The sequence below is a fragment of the Anser brachyrhynchus genome (genome assembly GCF_964034855.1).
Source record: "Anser brachyrhynchus genome assembly, chromosome: 6".
In the NCBI taxonomy this organism is placed as follows: domain Eukaryota; kingdom Metazoa; phylum Chordata; class Aves; order Anseriformes; family Anatidae; genus Anser; species Anser brachyrhynchus.
Genome location: NC_137700.1, coordinates 11,108,771 through 11,129,723, shown reverse-complemented (window position 1 = coordinate 11,129,723; position 20,953 = coordinate 11,108,771). Strand labels below are relative to the sequence as shown.

The 20,953-nt window shown below is 41.1% G+C and overlaps 1 protein-coding gene and 1 long non-coding RNA gene across 17 annotated transcripts in view; one reads left to right on the top strand and one right to left on the bottom strand.

Annotated features, from left to right (window-relative positions):
• ZMIZ1 (zinc finger MIZ-type containing 1) overlaps positions 1 to 20,953 on the bottom strand; it is a 353,591-nt gene that overhangs the window by 269,203 nt on the left and 63,435 nt on the right. The window lies entirely within an intron of this gene.
• The window catches only part of LOC308197595, a 58,648-nt gene extending 37,695 nt beyond the window's left edge, over positions 1 to 20,953 (top strand). The window contains exon 2 of the long non-coding RNA XR_013953137.1: positions 1 to 20,953. This exon is cut by the window's left edge and continues 23,125 nt beyond it. This is a non-coding gene — a long non-coding RNA (uncharacterized lncRNA).

Here is a 20,953-nt window from a genome sequence, read left to right as displayed (position 1 = left end):
TAGTTCCTTTTTCATTTTAAAACATGTATTTTAAAAATATTTATATCATTGAATTTTACAAAGGTTTTGTCAGGCACTGAAGTTGATATACTTGCAATATACACAGTCTTGTTTTATTTCTAACTTTGTTTTATAAATAAATTACATAAATAGGCTTCTTTGATTGCTCAGAGCATCCAGCATTAAGTACTGGGGCATAGCTTTAGGCATAATTGTACTACCGAATTCATCAGCTGCCTAATCATCATTCATTTTGCATCTATTTCTGCTAATTAAAAAGAGAAAAACTCCTAACAACTTTTACATAAATACCGCATTTGTTCTCTGCAAAGACGCAGGGCTAATTTACCAGTGATTAACCGATTACCTCGTTCCCCAGCTGTCTCTCTGCAGAGGGAAGGGGCAGCCGGCAGGGGCACCACGCGGGGTGATACCGCCCAACCAGCCCCTCTGCCACGGGCTGGCCATCGCTGCCAGCAGCATCTCTCCTCTGCCACTGCCCCGGAGGTGACGCAGAGCACCCCGGCAAGGGGAGGGAGGCTTTCCCTTCCTCCTAACTCATGTCGTGTTTATCAAACCTCACCAATTTCACTGCAAAGCTGTTGTTAACCCTGTCCTTGTTCTGGAGGTGCACGTGGCACGAGCAACCGTAATGCAACAATGAACAGCGGTGACACCGCTGCTGTTAGCTTTGCAGGTAAGCATTGTTTAGTTCTCCATAAATTTTTTATTAGAGCATTAAACTGGAGACATTTCCACCCCTAAGCCCTCTGCGGGTGATGGCAGGATAGGCAAATTACTTGGTTCCACTGGCAAGGATAGACGTTTGAGATCCTTTTGGCACCTTGAAATTTTGTCACCATGTTTTTCAGAAGCAGTAGAGGAAGAAAACAGCAGTTATATTCACTTTTCAAGAAGTATGAGGAATCGCTTTTAAATATTCCTTTTTTGACCAAACTTAGTAACACCCTTCAGTGGGAGAGGGGGTAGAAGAAAGAATGTGTTTCAGCTATTCAGAGCCACAAAGTCACCTGCTTTTTTAATAAACTGGACAGAAAGAGCTAACGGGATATTTGGTGAGGTGCAAGAGACAGTCATTGCGCTGTCAGCCTCATTTCTGAATGGGAAACTGCAATCTGTACAAAGAATAATATGTTGTAGCATGTACACCAAAGCCCTATTTGTCTGTTTTTTGAAAACCTTTTTATTTCCCCTGTTCTATTGCTCTTTCTTTTGAGAAGCTCCAGCATGAGAATCTAGATGTGACCTATCTGAAGAATCGATTCAGCTTTCAAGTCTATTCCTCATCATCGTTCCCACAACAGCGACGCTGCCACAGGGTGGAAAATGCTCCAAAACCATTCCCTTGCTATGCGACTGGTAGCGGCTCCAGTCCCGCAAGCAGTGCATGCAGGCTGCTCCCACCACGCGACCCGAAGAGCACCTCATGTGACGAACCATGTAAGCACCATGCCCGAGGCATGGTTACATGGCTATCACCCCAGATATTTGCTGAATGGCAGGGGACCGAACTGTGTTATGCTCATATGATACTCACAGCGTGTTTCACGAACACAAGTAATCCTCTACTAGTTTTGGAGAGGTCCCAGGGTCTGCCTGAGTTGAAACTTTCTTTACAAGGGGCTAAAAATTACTACTTTAGAAATACAACACAGACAAAGCAAATTATTTACCTTAGTAGACTACTACATAAAGGTATAACAGAGCTGAGAGGATGACATTATTTGAGGAGTGAGTAAAAAAAGAGCTATTTAAAATAAGAAGAAAATTCTACAAAGACAGTATGTATAGACAATACTAACTTTGTGCACAAGAAAAGGTGCAGCTCAGCACAACTCTCTTAGGAGGATGTGCCCAACGGTGCACAGAAGTTAAGCATAAGCAGGAATGCATCCTTAGTGGACTAAGGAGAAAACGCCATTTACAACAGCAGTTTATCATTCCACACTTAATACAGTTGCTGAAAACAGTTCCACCCCGATAGGGAATAAAATCCACTGATGCTCTCCTGTACATCACTACTGAGAATACTGAGAAGCACAACACTAATTATTAATTTGACTGAAATGTGGAGTAAAGCAGCATGTTATTTATAGAAGCTTAGTCCTTGTCTCCACAACATACAGAAAGCATTTCAATGAATCTTTAAATATGTAAAATTAACTGCAAAAATAAGATTTTGGCAGCTACCATTTAAAACGGCACTCAAATGTGTTCAAAAGACAAGATGCAGAAGAATTAAACACAGATTTTCATTTTTACTTACAAAAAGACAAGCCACAAACATTTCAGACAAGATTAATTTACAAAATACAGTATGCTTACCTGGCTGTATATCCCAACTACTAAGGAAAGAGGATAATCTTGCTTTAAAACTTGAATTATATATAAAACATCAGATATCTTTTTTTTTTTTTCCAAAAAACAACCCTCCCCCCACTCCCAGAGTATACAGAAAACAGGCAGTCTCCCTAAGTTTATGAGTGAAGGAATAATGACTAAATTCTCATCAAGTGAGAACAGATTGCTTATAGATTTCAGATCAGTTTTTCCTCCACACAATTTATTCCACAAAAATTTGGTGCATTTTTCAAACTTTAATCTAGGGACATAAACCAACAACAGGCACTTTACTTTATAAGCTACAGCCGTGTGCTGCATCTAAAAGATGATGACTTATCCGATGAGTGGGATATATACATTTGCTGAAGTGGTTATACCACTTCATGCTCATTTGTGGCTTGCACAGCCATGAACAAGCGCTGGGCTGAAGCAGAGGAAGAAGAGTTTTGACAAATGATCAATGGAGCTGCAATACTCAGAGTTCAATGACTTCTAAATTTTGAAGCTAAGCCAACGGACGCTCTGGATGCAGGAAAGAGGAACGTCAGACTCTAGGTCTGCCATGTATCTATTATATAAATTACAGTGTGCTTTTGCACCTGTCATATTCATTAAAAAAAAAAAAGAGAGAGAAAGACCGATGTAACCATTGAGTATTCTTCCCAACTTTTTGATAGTAAGCACTCCAGGCAAAGACAGCCTGCTCCTGGGTACTAAAACAGCCCCTAGAAAGGCACAGACTTCATCTTGAAGCTGCTGGAATACAAACCACAGCAGTAAACCTCGGATTGTTTACTTCCAACAAATGACTGAAAGATTTATTGTTACCACCTTCTGGATCAGCTAAAATTTCTACTCCTAACTGGAAGTGATTTGAAGAGGTATTAAGGTTTGTTTGTTTGTTTGTTTGTTTTAATCATCGAGCATCACTTCAGACCCTAATTTCAAATCATAGTATTAAATAGTGTCAATGACGTGAACCAGGAAACAGGAATTTGTGATAACAGAATACAAATTTTGAGTTTTTGCCGTTCCCCTTATCACTAATGTTGTAATAATGGCTGCTTTAAAATATGTCAGTAAATGGAAGTTACTGGCTTTAAAATTATATTTTAGAATTATAATGTAAGATATCTGAATATACAGGTGGTTGATCAGAAGTAATAATATTCATGAACATTTTATTATGATATTCCTTAATGGAAATAATTTATATTTAATACTATTGCATAATTACAAATTGTATAATAGTATTGTTAGAAATCACAATAGAGTGAAAAGACCAATTTAAACTTCAAGAGTTTTTGCAGTTACATTTCATGTCACAGCATATTTCTTAACATCCTCATTTTATTACAATGGCCATGTTAAAACTATTATAGAGTTCCCCCCAACGATCAGGTGAAATTGGAAAACTGTGAAAGGAATAAAACACACTGCATATTGAGAAAGTTTTCTTCTCCTTGCTACAGAAGAGTGAAGCGTGCACACAACAAGCGTATCTCCCCCGTCTCTGTTCCTAAGCCATCTTTTACACCTCTCCTGTCAATTCCCCAGAGGCAGTGTCTGGATCTTCTTTTGGATTTGTTGCATTTATTAGTAAAATCACTGCCTGACTGAAGTCAGTGGCAAAATTCCTACAGCACCTTAATGGGGCCAGAAATTTGATTCTTAATACGCATAATCTCCTAATAAACTAACATGTTAAGTGGGAAAGTCATTCCTCAGTATGAACTTCTCTTGAAGAGTGGCTGACATCCATCCTCCTGCCCCAGCTGCCACCGAACTCCCCACAAGCAGCCATACACGGTGCTCAAACCACATCTCCCGCCCGGCCTGAAACCCACAATTAGGAGTTTCCATGGAACTTGCAGAGGTTTTGACACAGCAACATTACCGACGTGCATTATCAACTCCGATTTTGTAATCCTTTGAAATGCATGCTCGGATTGCGAGAGAGAAACACCGACATGTCTCCAAGAGCTGAGCCCCACGGTCTATTTCAGATCCTTTGCGTTTAGTGGCAGAAAGTAATTGAAGAGATGCAGGGAGTAACAAGGATTGAGGTGTATGCTCTTCAGTTAAACAGACTGAGAACCTGCAAGGGGGTTTTGCAGCAATCAGTTCCAGCCTATGAAAGGCGCAGACATCGGTATCGCATCTTCCTGTTCTCCTTCCCCAGCCAGGCCCCATACTCTGACCTCTCCATTTCCCAGGCGACTCACTTCCGAACGTACCCTGGTGCACAGGGCGCCAGCCGCCACAACCCCACAGCCCCTTCTTTCGCCCTTAGCTGACGTACTTTTTCCACCCAAAGGAGAACTGAAAAGACTCAGGGTTGCTGCCCTTACCTGGCCTATCCTACACCTCTCCTCAAAGCCCTGATCTGCATGAGAGTATCAGCTAAGTTGTTTATATGCCACCTTGTGCAATAGTACCTGACTTTGAGTCATATAAACAGATTGACAATAAAGCTGACAATATTTTTCCCACCGTTATTATGTTCTTTAGCAGTTATGTTAACCTCTCAACTCCTTTCCTGTAGAGCACCAGGCTTAGAACAGCTAAGGCTTTTGTGTCCCTGATATCTTCCCAACCCACAGTTCTCCAGCTCCGTCAAATCCTGCCTATTTCCGTTGCTGAAACAGCTGACATCTCAGCTGTTATCTTTTTTCCTCCCCTTTTTTTCCCCCTCCTAAAAACAGTCTAACCAAACCAGGCAGAAACTTGCTCTTTACGTGTCCTAAAAACCAGTGCACAAATTTCTTTTCTGGGTACTCAGACTGGTAAAGTGGGATTGAACAAAATTCTCCTGCCAGATCCTCCAGTTAACTTCCACAGGATTCCCATTTCTCTGGGTACGCTGAAGCTCAGAGAATCCTGCATAGGCAATACTGGCAGGAGAAGAGAAAAAAAATCACCAAAATCAGTCCAAAGTTCACATTTTCTGTAAACTTTTTATGTTCTTGCCTTTGAACTTCAAGATGGTGAATAAAATCAGAAAAACAATTTCTGTCTGGTAAGAATATAGGCCCTTGCGTTCAGTCTCAGTAGAAAAGCAAATCTTTCGAAACCAAGTAATTGAAGTAATAAAATCTGGCGTTTTAATAGGCAGGCCTGTGATTTTAAAAATTCTGTGGTATCCTAACAAATACGTAGTTGAGACCAACTACCATTTTTAACAGTCCTCTGTTAATCTTTCTGTGCTTCCCCAACCATACCTTTTCCCTGCACGACATACTGTATCACACATCTTACTGCCAATGAGGGGCTTCCTCTACCTAGAGCTTCCAGTACAGGTCAGAAAATACAGTCAGGCTTAGAAAATGCAGTGCATGAAAAAAAACAGCATGTGAGGCAATAGTTTGACACATGCAGACAATCGATAGCAGATGAAGCGAAGGCCAGAAGCAGCGCTGCCAGAAGGCGCGGGGCAGCCCCGCTGCTGCTGCGGGGACTCCGCGTTGGCTGAACAACAGCAGGACCGAGGACAATGGCAGGCAAGGTGGGAAGTTCTCCAGAACCAGATTTACAACCCAGCTATTTAAATACACCTTGCTAAGAGTAGACGAAAAGGGGTCAGTACAGGGGCAATATTCGGCCAGAAATCAGGATGTAAAAATAAAACAGACCTCTTGCATGCAAAGTGCAGTTAACGCGCCACCATGGAGAGACTCACACTTTTCCTTCAGTGCATACTTTTTGTCCTTTCTAGAAACAAATAATTCATTTCCCCACCCTCTGACCCTGGAGAGAGTTATAAAAATCTGTAGCAGGAAAAAAAAAAAAAAAAGAGAGAGAAGGAGAAGAGAAGGCAGCCTCGTGCCCCAGTTACTCTGCCTGGCAGCTCACAGAAGGCAGGCGGCGGGTCAGGCTGGGGCTGCACGCACAGCCCTGCTGCAGGTGGGGCGCTGCTGACCCCAGCAAGACGCTGCTCTGCACCACTGCGACTGCTGCTCTTGCTCTGTTTTCTCCAGAACTCACAGTCTCTGGTGGGTACCACCAAATTCACAGGCAGCTTCTTCCTAGAGGCCAGGCTAAATGCAGAAGGCTTCGGGAGCAGGAGGCAGCAAGAAAGGTGAGCAACAGCCACGGCTTCTCCCACCAGCCGCAAAACGACTTTCTGAGTCTCTCTCAGTGCTATTCATCAACTAGGTGTTTTTTTTTTCTTCTTCCACAGAACTGTGAAAAATCAATCAGATTTGTGCTGCAAACTGATCATTATGACAGGGAAAACTCTGCATTGAAATTGATTTGTTTAAGTATAACTACGCCACTTACACTCCCCCACAACTTTGTGGGGTAGACCCTTGGGATCTCAGACAAAAAAAGGACAAGTGCTAACCTCCTTGCTATGTTCGCTAAAAGCCTTTTTTTTTTTTTAAATTGGTATCAGACCAGCTAAAATGAAGGCAAGGCAACCGAGACAAAGTGCAAACTGGTTCAGTAAATGAATGAAACCAGATTAATGCATTTTATAAATTACACACAGCAGCAAAGATTAAAGATTCTGATCTGTCCCCTGTGTTTTGTCCTCATTTCACCTTCTCACAAGTGCAGCACTTGACTAGCAATATTTCCATAAAATCTCAAACACTAACTATGGAGAGAGTCTAACATGAATATGGAAAAGAGAACTATAATGAGACGGGGGGAAAAAAAAAAAAAAGAAAAAAAGCTGGCTTTCATTTTTAACTCACAACTATTAGTTAAGTAGCTCCACCCAGAAGAAATCCATCCCCAAGTGCCCTGGTGGGTTCAGCAGACATGCCAGACAATAGACAGAGCACTGCAGCAGGAGTCAAGAGAGCTGCTTTCTGTCCTTGATACTTCTGTTTTCTGCGTGACTTGGGACACATCACGTCTCTTGTGAGTGCCTTGTCTCCTTCCACAGCTGTCGACTCATACTATGAAGTTTTAGGGCATGGACTGCCTACTGCTTTGTACAAGCAGAGCGATTACCATAGAGGGGATCCACCCTCAAGTACAGATTAAGCACTACTGCAACACAGCTAGTAATGAATGAACTACCTGGGGGTCTTGTCATCTGCCTTGTCATCTACAGCACTGGAGGTGTTACATATCCTTCACACAACAAATTACCCAGGTCCCGGCTCTGTGAGGAAAACAACACACAGGTACCACAACTCCACGGCTTTTAGTACCCTTATTTATAAAGGCATCAAACAGCAGACACCGACTCAGAGCTCAGACACTTATGTTCCCACACTTGCAGCAGGGCGGCACACACATCCAAGTGCTGCACGCGACGAACACAAACAGCATCCATCTTCCCATTCCACTCAAAGGGACAAATAGTGCAAACCCAGCCGCGTAAGTATAGCTACAAAAATCCTCAAAACATCACACAAGAATCTGACATCCACTTTAGCCCTCTTCCAATAACTATACTATTAAATCTCCCCAAATTTTAATCGGAAGCAGTAGAAACATTAATGCAGAATAATACACTGTATTACACTTGAATCATGAGTTATTAGTTATATAATAAAGTTTTAAAAAAACAAAGCAGTTCTATTACATTCAGTGGTCTTATCAGACAAGTCCTGCTTCCTTTACCTCTCAGTAAGGAAATTCAGAGCACGTTTCAGTAACAAGCTGACCACACACAACACAATGGTTTCCTTTGCTCCCAGTCTGTTTAGCTATCCTTCATTCAGGGTCAATTTGTAGCCATCCTTAGAGAAAAGCACCTAATAAAACCAGAATAGTTGATTTTGTCACATGACATGTCTTTACTATCATTTTTTTCTATTACCACACTAGTAGAGCTCAAAGATCACGCCCACCACTCCTCAAACATCAGAAACATATTGTGCAAATGTCATCAACTGAAGAAGAGAGTTCAATTTCCCCAAGAGATATTTCCCCAAGAGAAAATGATAGACTTCATAACAAGTTTGCAATGCAAATAAGCAAGTTAAAAGCCTTAATGGTATGACTCAACACCATTTTAAGTGGGCAAAAGTGTTCTTTTATGTCTCATTGTTAATTTATTTTTAAACATTACTTATACTCTAGCGAGAGGATTTCTGTATCTGCAAGCAGGCAACAGCGGCCTCCTCAAATAATCATGCTGCAGTACATTTCTTCATGAAACGGAGGAATTCATCTTCTCTGAAGGCCCTTTGCTGGTACAACAGTATATCCTTAGCCTTATCCATGAACACACAAAACAGCACGTTGCCCCTCTGGTCAAGAAATTCAGAAACAAAAGAAGTTACAGATGTACAAGACAGCATTTAGTTTCTGTGTCACACATTATGTTACTTTAAATGACTGGATTAGTGGACTCCTATGCAAGATGACTGTTCCTTCTCACGGGGAGCCAATGAATATATTTAGGAAAGAGAAGTTTCAAACACTGTGTCTGCAGCAGCTTAGAGGCATAGCAAGCAGCTTGGTACCTACAGCTCAAGAAGAGGCTATAATGAGGAAAAGAGTACAAACACAGCTGAGCCTCCGAGGAAATGGAAGGGGTTTCTGAGGGACCAGGCAGGACTGCACAAAGTTTTATGCAACTCAGATTCACCAAGCTGCAAAAAATCTACTCTTGGATTAAGACCCACCTGCAGAAATACAGCAGAAAACAGCAAGTTGTTCATATAGCTATTTCCATCTGTCTTATCTAGCTGCTTTGCATTTACTCTGCTTAAAATTTAATTAATCTAGTACTTAAACAAAATCTCAGTTTCAAGAATTAACAAGTTTCAGAGCTGTTTGGGGGCATTCACTAATAGAAAAGGGTCTAATCACACCCAACTCAAAACTTTTGAGTAATTCTGGGTCCTGTCAGTTTGTTAGAAGAAAAATACAGAGATCTACCGTGGTCCTAGAACCAAATTCCAAAATACACAGGACCTGACAAATTTCTTGAACGATGTACTTTCTACACATGTATGTAACATACAAGTCCAAATCCATTTTATGTCCAAAATTTTAACTCAAACAGATGTTTAAAATCATGACATTGTCTTTTTTTTTTTCTTTTTTCCCCCAGAAGTCAAGCTGTTGTCAGACTAGATTTTGCAGAATTAAGGAAATGGAAAACCCTGAGCAGGACGGCTGACCAGGAGAGGGGGTGGGTGACCAACTCCGTGCGACCCCACAGTTAAAACCAACATTTCAGTGTAGCAATTCCCAGATGAGCAAATTCCAAAGGCTCAGGATGAAGACAACATATCTCGCTTGCTGTTCTATATCCTATACTGAAAAAAAAAAAAACACAAATAGAGAGTAAGCTGCCCAGGTTTATGAGATGTACATGGGTCCCCATAGGTAAGTGAGTTTACTCTGCACAACAAGGGCTGATGCAGCAATACGAAATGCTGACAAAAGAGAAGTCAATTCTCCTCCCTTAGACCACAAGTATATTGCTACATTACTGTGACATGCCCATGTTATTCCCAGGACAATAGTAAAATTTTTCAAAGGGTTGTGCTATGTGAACGTACCAGAGGAGGGTAGTATTTGCTTGGGCATCTCTGTATGGCACTTCATTGTGTTGCTCAGGAATGTCCTAAAACAGCAGATCAACTGTTGAACAATTTCACTAATCTGCATGTCAATGATTTACTCAAATCTGATGACTGATTTGGTCCCAACATACATGGTACCATTTTTAACCTTTACCTCTAGATACCATCCAGTTTAGAAGAATATATTGGGCAGTGAACCTTCTTGAGTTCCCCCCAGCCCCAGAACTTCTAATGGCAAGTTGATCTTTAATATATTGCAGGGCGTCAGGTCTCAAATTTTAATTTTAGGATATTTGATGGCATCAACGAACACACGAACTTCTCCCAGCTGTGGGTTTTTTTTATTGCAGATACTTCCACACAAGACTGTCACCTCTCACTGAAAGATTAGGAACAAAGCACAACATTCATGCTTTTGTAGAATTCCCCTTTCCTTCCCATGAAAGGATAGTGCCACTTATTCTCCCGTTTTCTCATTAAAAGCTGTGGGTTTTTTTTTTTTGAAATCTTGACAATCATGAAAGCAATCCCAGTAAGATAAAAACTGGTTAAACTAATTCACCGTGCTATTTTCCTCAAACGGGCAAAAGCCAGGCATGCTGAAATACAGCATTCTCATCACAGCAGCAAATGTTCTTAGCTTTATGCTGTTCTAGCAGCTGCAGCCCATCTATTTGTTTTATTTGGCCTTTTGAACATCTGCATAACTTGCATTCTTCAGATACTAGGTTACTTCTTTCTCTGGATGTGGGGGTGGAGAAAAGAGGAGGGGGGACTGAGCGCTACAGTTTACCTAGTTTTGAAATCCACCATACCTGAGTCAGACACACAGATTAATGTGCTTTAGATATTTTGTCTCCATGGGAAAAGAGAAAAAACAAAGTAAAACATTTTTTAACCATTTACTTGTTATAAGCATGTCATACAAATCTATCAGTAAGAAAAATAGCCCAGCAACCGCGCAACCCGGGCTCCAAAAACATTAATTCAGCCAGCTCTTACAGCTTACTGGAAATTACGCCTAAGAGTGACAATGAGTGAAAACTGGTGACAGAGGAAGCCAGGCAAGATAAAAGTTCGCAAGATAAAAATTTGCTACTGTTATTTGCCGCGGTGTATGAATTAACACTGCACCAAATGTCACTAGCTCCTAGCTACAGTTAGCATGAAAACCAACAAAAACATGCTCTCCCCTGAAAGCCAGCGTAGTACAGTAGTTCACTAAAGGAAGACTCAAATGGATAAACTACAGATCGGATTCTGAGTCCCTGCAAACAACCACAAGCTTCCAGTTCATTCACCTCTGTTTATACCATTTGTCTTACAAGTTCAAATAATGGTCGTTTACCAACCCTGCTAACGCAGACCAGTGAAAAGACCAGGAGAGAAGCCTGACGCTGGGGCAGCGTCAACCATCTAGGAAAGAATGGCAGGCACACTGTAGAAACGAAGAAATTGAATTACAATGACAGCTGACATTTTCAAAAATCATTGGAGCAGCCATGATTAAATCATACATCAAATTAAAATGCATATAAAAATGTTGCATTTCCCACTACGATCCAATCATACTCATTTATTCAAAAATAGACTTCTACGGTAGGCTTCAGCTTCTTTCAAGGCTGCAACCTCCTTCCTAGCTAGTCACGAAGATCAGATTACGAACTCCCTGGCCTTTTTACAGATTGCAACACTCACTAAGAACTGAAGACTACTGACCTTGGATTAAGAAATTTAACTGAGACGGGTTAGACTGTCAACCTGAAATGAGTGACGCTTAGTTGCTTCATTAAAACGTCAGTCTGAAGAAATATTCATGTCCACGAAAGTTGATTTTTCTAAGTACAACAGCTGACCTGATAAAAATTAAAACCTTCTACCTACAAATCTTGTCCTGCATATTAAACATAAATCTACTCATTTTTACACAAAGTACTTGTTTAAAAGTTCTAAACCGAAGAAACATGAAACCAACGTTTTCCCTTAAGGTAAGTGATTTCTTTATAATTTTTCTAGCATCACTTCAATAAACAAACGCAGGCCCCAGAAGACAACTGGATGGAGGCATTATGGCTGCTCCTGTCTCTGGCAAGTAGGTAATGCTTCATCAAATGTCTTTCTTTAATTTTCTACAGTAGGCTTTGTAGGAATATGAGAGAAGTTCTAGATGCTACTGAAAATCATCAATAATTGCAGCATTCTTCTGATTTCATCCATACTTACCACTAGCTTGTTCCTATCTCACAGAAAGAGGGGCTGTGTATGAAATCAGGCATTTCAAAAACTGTTCTTTACACCTACTTCTTCCCTCCAAATAGCATGACTCCATGCATGTCAAAGTTGGATAAAGATGGAAGAATCCTTAACAAAACTTAGTGAACAAAAGGATGTAAAAAGAGACAGAACTGTGATTCCCTGTGTCAAGGACATTTTACTAGACAACTGAGGAAGTAAAATCTGAAAGAGACTGTGGAGAGACCGCTCTTAGGTAACTTTCTTAACATTTCCTGTATTTCTAACTAAAGAAGACTCTGCACTGGAGAAGTTCTTACAGGAATGAAAAAAAAATATAGCAAAAGACAGAAGACTATCTGAATATAGATGCAATTGTTTTGGACCGTTTAGAGAACAAACCCAAAACTTGCAAGTGGGCTGATGCCTGTACATTTAGCCATTAGCACCAACGCTTTTGCACTGCTCTGCAACGCATTAAAAATAGTTTTGTCAGAAAAAAGTGCAATCAACTGCAACCTAATCTCGTTGTGAGGTCTTCATACAAGAAAGGTATGAAGGGGGTTTTGATTCATTTAGTTTTATTTTCTACCTCCTTCAGCCTGTTAGATTATATGTAAAGTACTGCTGAACTAATTTAAGCAGTCCCTCACCACACCTTCAGGGAGCATATTATCTACACTTCTGTCAAGCACCAATGTGCTACAGCCATTGATGTTATAAATGTTGGTTTATTATCATGGCAGCAAGTCACGCTAGGAACTGCAATAAAATCTATTAACATTTTATTCAAGTTCATGGTCGTATTAGGTCAAGTACTTGTGAATAAACTCTAGAGGATGAAGGACTAGCTTTAAGACTGTTGTTACCAATTGGTTACATTTTAGTAGATTTATTATTCGGCACAAATTGTAGAGCTCTGACTTAGTTTCACCAGGGACAAAAATATCTGTAAGATAACCAAGTCTGAGAAGAGCAAGAGGGAGGAAAAATAAATATGTGTCTACGTAAGTATCCTTAGAGTGATCAACACCATGTTAGATGAGACCAGCACATCGTTCTGATAACAACAGTCCTATGCCGCATGTGTGCCTTGAGCTGCTTCATCAGAAACCATAGAAAATACAGACCAACGTTACTTATATAAGCATTTGCAGTCTTCAAACACCACAACCCAACAGGAGGCAGACATTTGTTCCAGATAAAATTCTTGTGAATAACATTTTTCCTCAACAATGTGGTACAAACTGTGTCAGTGTTTCTTGGATACTGAATTTTAAAGACTGTCAGCTCCCCGCAGCATAACCAACCCCTTGTTTTTCTCAATGCGCGCCAGTTGGACGAAAGTATTATTTAATTTAATTATGAAATATAGCTCAGAACAGAATTATTCCAAGCTCTGCAGCAAGATTCCATTTGTAACTCAAAGTAGTGTAAAAACAAGAGTTAATTGCCTGTACAAATATTTCAGGGTAGTGTTTACGTAATCAACAGTACATTAAGTACCAGAGTTGTGCTCTACTGATAGGTGAAAGAACAACTTTGAAAGGCAACTGCGTTGCCAATTAGCTTTCAACAAATATGTACACAAGCTGTGCTTGCAGGCTTGCGCTCAGCTTCCTCATTCTCTGCAGATTGCCCGGTTTTATAATGGTGAACTCCTTTATACTCAAACACCCAGCTAACTTCGCACCGCTCGAACAAGAGAAGGCAGCGGGTTTTATTCAGCCGGAGCTGTAACGCACCCAAATGTCACAGCTTAGGACCGTGATCTTTGACCAAAGCCACGTTCCAGTCGCAAGCGTGGGACACAAACCCCTTCGGCCGGAGCAGGGAAAATAAAACCACGGCTGCAGTTAGTCCCAGGAGGACGGAGCTTGCCTGCAAGACCCTGCAAGGCATACAAATGTCCCACTGGTCCCAGCTCCCGCATGTGCCTCCAGAGAGGCTGAGCCCTGAGCGCGAACACCCACGCGCATGCTCGCAGCAACTGCGCCACGGTTTTGCCTAACAGAGCTGTACACAAATAAAGAACCAAGCCCGGGTTCACAAAGCCACGTGAAGAGATTAACGCTCGTAGTCTTTGGGAATACCTGCACCGTGCTCCTCCCAGAAAATGGACTTGTTTTCCGTCCAGGAAAGCCAACTGCCTGGGGCTGAGGCCTGCACCTCCGCCACTTTGCGCAGGGCCTGGGCAGCACTGGACAGCAGCGTGCGGAGCTCCTCACAGGGTGCTCAGCAGGTGACTGCCAGCAGCCTTATGACTGACTGGGTCTGAAGGAAACATTTTGTAACTAGCTTAACAACAAATGCTAAAACAGCTTTCTGCAGTGCTTCCACGTTTCAGGCCTTTTCACAAGATATTTCTTACGCAGGCTGAGTTACTGTTCTGCTTGCTACGATGGAAACAAGTCTGAAGGTGAAAAGAGAGAAAGTTTATAGAAACAGGAAAGTTAAAACAATTCTGGAATTCTGCTTCATAAATTCCTTTAACTCACATAATGTTATATAAATTGCAATTTTGATAATAAGACAGCTGAAAATAAGTCTAGTCTTGTAAGTTGTGTGGGTGTATGGTTATGCTTATGTAACTTTCGATATCCACATTACTTTACAAGCATATGTTTAAGTCTGCTGCTGTGGATATCTCTGCTCTCCATGTGCATGTTTTGTTTCAGTACTCAGGAAAATCATCACTCTGCCATACTGCATAAAGCTTACGAAACCTTTTTGCTAAGTAGAAGTTATCAGTTTTTGAGCTAGCACCCTCATGGTATTAAGCTGAAGGAAGAGAGAGAAGGAGACTTAAAAGTACAGCTGAAGTCTGTGTGGCCCTGCTGCCACTGATTACGAAAAGTAACTTCTCCAGCATTTTCTGTAAAATGGTTCACATCTGGTCTGTGTTACAACAGAAGGGGTTGCCTGACGATCTGTCACAGCCACCCAAAGATACCAAAGAATAAACAACTGATCCTTTGATGTGCTTGTGGGACAGACAGCTGAAAATCTGTGGGTCTTATTATTTTTTTTTTTTTTGCTAATGCACTGCACAGCACAAATAAGTCCCCCCTACTTTTTCATTATTCTTTTGTAAATCTGTAAATCAGATACAGTATGTTACCAAGTTGGGATGTCCACATCTTAAAGTGGCTTATATATGCAGCAATGTTAGCCTTCACCCAAGTGGGTATTTGAACTTTTGTTGAGGAGTAAAGGACATGACATGCATTTTCATAAAACATAAAATTTTTACATTTTGAAAGCAAGCTTAAATTCACATTCATCTGCAGAAGTACTGACAAACAACTCAGACCAGCTTGTGTACCTCAGTGTACGCAGCCTGAGCAAACGAACGCCTCCTTGCTGCTGGGTGTGACTGGCCACTGCCTCCAATTACAGAGGATGAGCAATGCCAGCACCGGCACCTCTGAGCTCAAACCCTGCAAAAGCTTTCGACACCTCTCTCATTTGAGAGGAGAGTGAGCTGAATATGGTGACATTTTCTCCAACAAAACCATATCTATTCATGTGCCTTTATAGGGATCTTTAACAAAGGGCTCTAAAGTCCAAGTTCAACTGTAAGGAAGGAAAGGGATTTGAAATCTAATTTCTGTGCACTTCTCCCCGATCATGAGGCCTCAGTATCAGTAACATACCCAAAGAAAAAAAGATCGCTGCTTCAAATATAAATGAATTGGAACGCACTGCTATAGAATCAAAATAAAAGATTGAAAATACGTATGGTGACTGTACTACATTAATTATTAAAGCTGCTTGAGGAACAGGAGGACCATATGGAGTAAAATAATCCACAGAAATAATAAAAGTCTCATAAGAAGCTATGTTATCTTTAAATAAATTTTTAATAGTTTCAAATTGTATTTATATAAATATACAGTTTCACAGATCGTCTTACAGTATCTTTTGAGTAGTCGGGTGGGTTTTTTTAGTATTATTCTCTCTCCAATTATTGACATAGGAAAATACATTGCTATGTTTTACTTTACGTTTGGATGTACATAACCTTTATTTTCTGTGATAGCATTTGAAAACTTCCCTCTCCTTCTCTGAACACTGTATACATTAGACCTTTCCAATTATATCAACCGCAGTTTTATTCCTACCTAACGATGGCACAACTTGCACATGATTTATATACAGCTGGCCACGCACCAAATTGTATTTCTTCCTCCTAGAAAAAGGTCTGAAGATGAACGAAAGACTTAAGCTGCTGTTTCTAAAACAAAACATAAAGGTATCCTTCAGTTTGTATTTAGAATTACAAGTACCTGTTTTCTTTAAGAAACGTGTGCTTTCGAGCTTTTTTTTTTTTTTAGAAAACATTTCATTTCCCATTATGTTTGTGTACCTGTCATGTTTGTGATCTTTATCATTATTATAGTGAGCAAAAAGGGGGGGGGGGGGAAATCAGACTTAAGAAATATGTCAACAACATTTCCAGTTCCCTGTCATTTCCTCTAATCATTTATAGTGATATGACTTCTGGTTAACACTAAATATCTAGTGATACTGTGGAAGATGCAGCTTAGCCCTGTTCATATATCTTGACATTTTAAGTGTTGCCAGATTTCTCTTCTTGCTGCCACAGCTAAAGAAAATCCTCAAATAAACAAAAAACAAGCATGCAGAAGTGATTTCACAAAAGGCCAGAATGATTACTTGTTTGCAGACCTGTGCCTCCATTTGCAGTCCATTGCTACTTGGGAAAGGTCTTACACACAAAATGTCAGCCTTGTTCACCCTCGAATATAATCCTTTCATTATCCAACACAGCACAACAGAGCCCATTACCAGAAGACAGGTGGGGTAACTGCGTATAATGTAATGGACCTTCCTGCTTAGTATTTCAACTGGTTAGGATTTCACAGAGAAATAACTATGTCCCTTGTTTTCTCACTACAAAACAAAGTATTCCTATCATGACGGTGAGGGGAGGAAAAAGGGACCTTTGTAAAATGTAAATCTAACAGCAAGGGGGAAATGCTAGATAACTCAGTTGTATGCCAAGCATGCTCACATATGCAAGGATCTCTAACCTGTTCAGAGTTGTGGCAAGTATCCTCACAGATCTTTAACAGCAAGAAATGGTGCCAGTCACAGGAACCGAAGTGGGTTTTTGCTGGTAATTCCCTGTGTGCCCAGCAGCTCACCAACACAAGCCTGCGCAACCCCAGCCCACTCCGCACGGAGGGGCAGGGACTGACTGGTCACGCAGCACTGCTGGCACTCCGCCACTTGCACTTTGATGGCAAGGTGAACATGGCAGCACGGCCCCAAAAATCACTTAGAAACAAACAAAAAGCCCCACTAGCTACGTAACTCATCATTTCGACAGCCTGTTCCAGATCAGAAATAAGCTTACAAATTTAAGTAACTGCAAAATGGCTGCTCGCAGATTACAGCCAGGCTGTTTAAATTTGGCTTCCTCCTTGCCCACCCCACCACCCTGAAAGCCAGAATAACACCACTACCAAAATAATGCGGCTGCACCAAAACAGAGGCTGGTCTGGGCCCACGCTGCTCCCTTCCCAAGGCGCAAGGGGAACATGGGGTACATTCCCTGTTTCCAAAGTGCCTTAGTGCCCCCTTGACCCAAAAAGGGCCTTGTGTGGTGTCACTCACACAGCCCTGAAACAGGCCATCGGCTCCATCCCCAGCTCCCAGAGCAGGGGCTGCAGCCCGGAACCAGAGCCTGGCCAGGGCTGGGGGGACACTGGGGCTCCCCCCTCTCCTCAAGTGACCCCACCGGCTCTGCTAGAAGGATACAGAGTGCAAAACCAACAGAAAGAGTAAACAGCCAGAACAGAAACCGCTAGCTGCACACATCTGGTATTCTACCTGTGCAGCGGTAATAGTAATAGCTCATTTTAGCACCCTCAGCCTTCCAAGTTCAGTTGCCTTTTTTCTTCTATTTAACTCCTCCCATCTTCAACCAACACACCGGGAAAACAAAAAAATACCTGCTTTTATTTTTTAATTCAGGCCAACTGCCTTACTTGAGTTCCAGGACTCAAAGCTGCACTGTTTGCTGAGTTTTACCTGAATTTCTGATACACCACATCATTTTTAGACTATTAACATTCGTCTTGATAACACTGATGTCTAAATGTGCTAATTTTAGAAGAATCTGAGCCAATTCCAAGCGCCATAGGTAAAGGCCAGTTAAAATCATGTTGGCTTTACTAAACTGATATTTGAAACCACACAAACTCATTGATACTATGGATTGATATTGACTTTTATTCTTCGTCTCACAGTGCTTCTCCAGCTGTATTTGATGGTTATTGCTACAATTATCTGCATTTTAATTTTTCAGCATTCACATTTTTCCACTACTCTCTCCAAAAGATTTTTTTTTTTTTTGGCCCACTGCCCTTCCTCACAGTGTCCATAATCCATGGAGAAGAGATGGCTGATGGTGTTATCACAGGCAAACAGAAAGGAGCTAATGGTAACAGGAACTCCTTGCTAGGTAATTATTACAGGAGAAAGAATGCAAATGAGCCCTAATCTGTCTCACACAATGGCAGAGGTCTCAGATTTGCATTAAACCTTTCGCAGCGCTCTCCCGGATAGGGGACTCTGCAGATAACAATGCATCTGGAACACAGGCTGCTTCCTCCACTCCTCGCTCTTCATTAAACCGTGCCCCCAGCAGGTACAGTTGTCCCTGAATGACTTTCCCTCCCCCTTCACGGCTCTATTCCCTTCCTCCTTCCTGCTTCCCCCCTCAGCTTTGCTGGAATAAAGCTAACTGCGCATGCCATTTGGCTTGATTCGTGTTTACAATGAAGAAGAAAGCACGGTTTAGTTATACAGGGGAATGGACATCAGGAAATCTCAGTTCTGTTCCCAGCTATGTCATTTGCTTGCTGGGGGACTGTAGGGAAATAACTTGGCTTTTCTGTGCATCCGCGTGTTCAGCTAGAAATATAGGATTGACATTTGTAGCAGCCCAACAGCCTCTTTCATTTCACAATGACATCTGCCAAACACTTTCAGCAAGTGCTCGACTGTGCTTGAAAACAGTGAGCTGCAGTCCTTTAGCAGAGCCGCCTGCATCTCAGTTCCCCGTCTGATAACAGGTTTTAAGAAATTATATTCTTTCCCAGTGTTGTGTGCTATTATAAAAGGACCTAAAGTACCATATGTCAGCTGGGGGTACCACAGAGCCCGCCAATACGTCTGCCCACTGGCAGATCTCGTATGAAGCAAGCGTAGGAATTATGGTTGAGGTTCTCTGATCACAAGTCACATAGTATCAGGACAACATGCCATTTTCTCAGACCTTATCGTCTCTAATGTCTTCCTTTATGGTTTGTTTGGATTAGGAGTATAGAGAGAAACATACTGAAGCCTTCCCTAGGGAGCCCACCAGAGTGAAGACAAATCTCCTTACTAGGAACCGAGGTAGAACCCACCTTTTGCAGTACAAGCGTATTCTCAAACACTTTCGAGACATTTTTGTTAAATGAAAAAAATATATTTTATTTTCAAAATTTATCTTAAGAAATCAGAAAGTATCTACTAGAGAAACATTGTCTGTTGACAAGACAGGCACTTGCAAACATTCTATAGATCAGTATATAAAGTAACAAATCAGTACATAAAAAATATCATTTACATTGTATGTGAGGAAGAGATTCAGAAAGTCAATATGAACCACAAAATGACCATCAGCTGACCATCACTGTTATTGCAGTAGCACTTCAGTCATGAATTTGTATTGGAAATATTAACCATATGCACAGGCTAACTTCTTGGAAATCTGTTATTAGGCAGGTGTCCAACTAATTCAAAACAATCTTACTGAAGATTATAGGATACTTTCTACTAAGTTATTGACAAAGTATAAAGTAGCTACTGTTTGACTAGTGGATTCTGCCAGCATTATGTGTGACTATTTTTGCTTCCTTTAAATCAAGCATTTGGGGACTTGGTACAACCACGAAATAACTTAAACTTTAGTCCAAACCACAGATGTACATGTCTTCTATGTCAGGTGTAAATCAAGACTCTAGGAGAATCCCAGCAGCCAAAAACATTCCAGCAATCACCAAGGAACAGCACAACATCGCACGACTAGGTACCATCACTCTCAATTACACCTTTCAGATACATTAATCATCTGCTGCATTTGATCTGGAGACAGCTTGCACGCTTTGTTCCTTCATCTATGAGGTGTTCTTTTTTCTGCCTCCCTGAAATAACCAATGCCAGAATCAGCAGGCAATTCCTTTGGAAATAGTCTGTGGCTGTATTTTTGAAGCCTATATAGCTGTCTAAATTGGGTATATACTTAGACCCTATTAAGCTATTGCCAGAAATGATCAAATGGATTTAAAAAAAAAAAAAAGAATATAAGTAAATAAATGCAGTTATGGAAAGGGCTGGAGTTTAATGTCATGGAACAAGTCATTTTTCCAATAATCAAGGTTTTGCTCATTTCCATCTCGGGAACAGTAGGAGGGGCAGTGACTTTTTGCAGTTACTGGATTATCCTATGCTTGTCACTAAATCAGACTAACCGATTGCTGGGATCCTCCATCTGACAGCAGTACTGTGTACAATTACCGCATGGCAGTCATTTCACCTAAACCATCAGTAGCCAGTTGCAAGAAAATGTACTACTTTTTGAATGATGCTTCAGGTCTTTTATGGCACTGAGGTCCTCTGAAAGGCTCTTCTCCCATTTGTACCGGCACTTGGAAGGACTGAGGTGGTACAACATTATGAATGAGCAATCTTTACATCAGAAAAACAAAAGCTGTCTCGCACTGATTAGCCCACTTAAAACAAAGGAGACTTTCATTCGTCTTGTTCATAAGGCTGCAAAC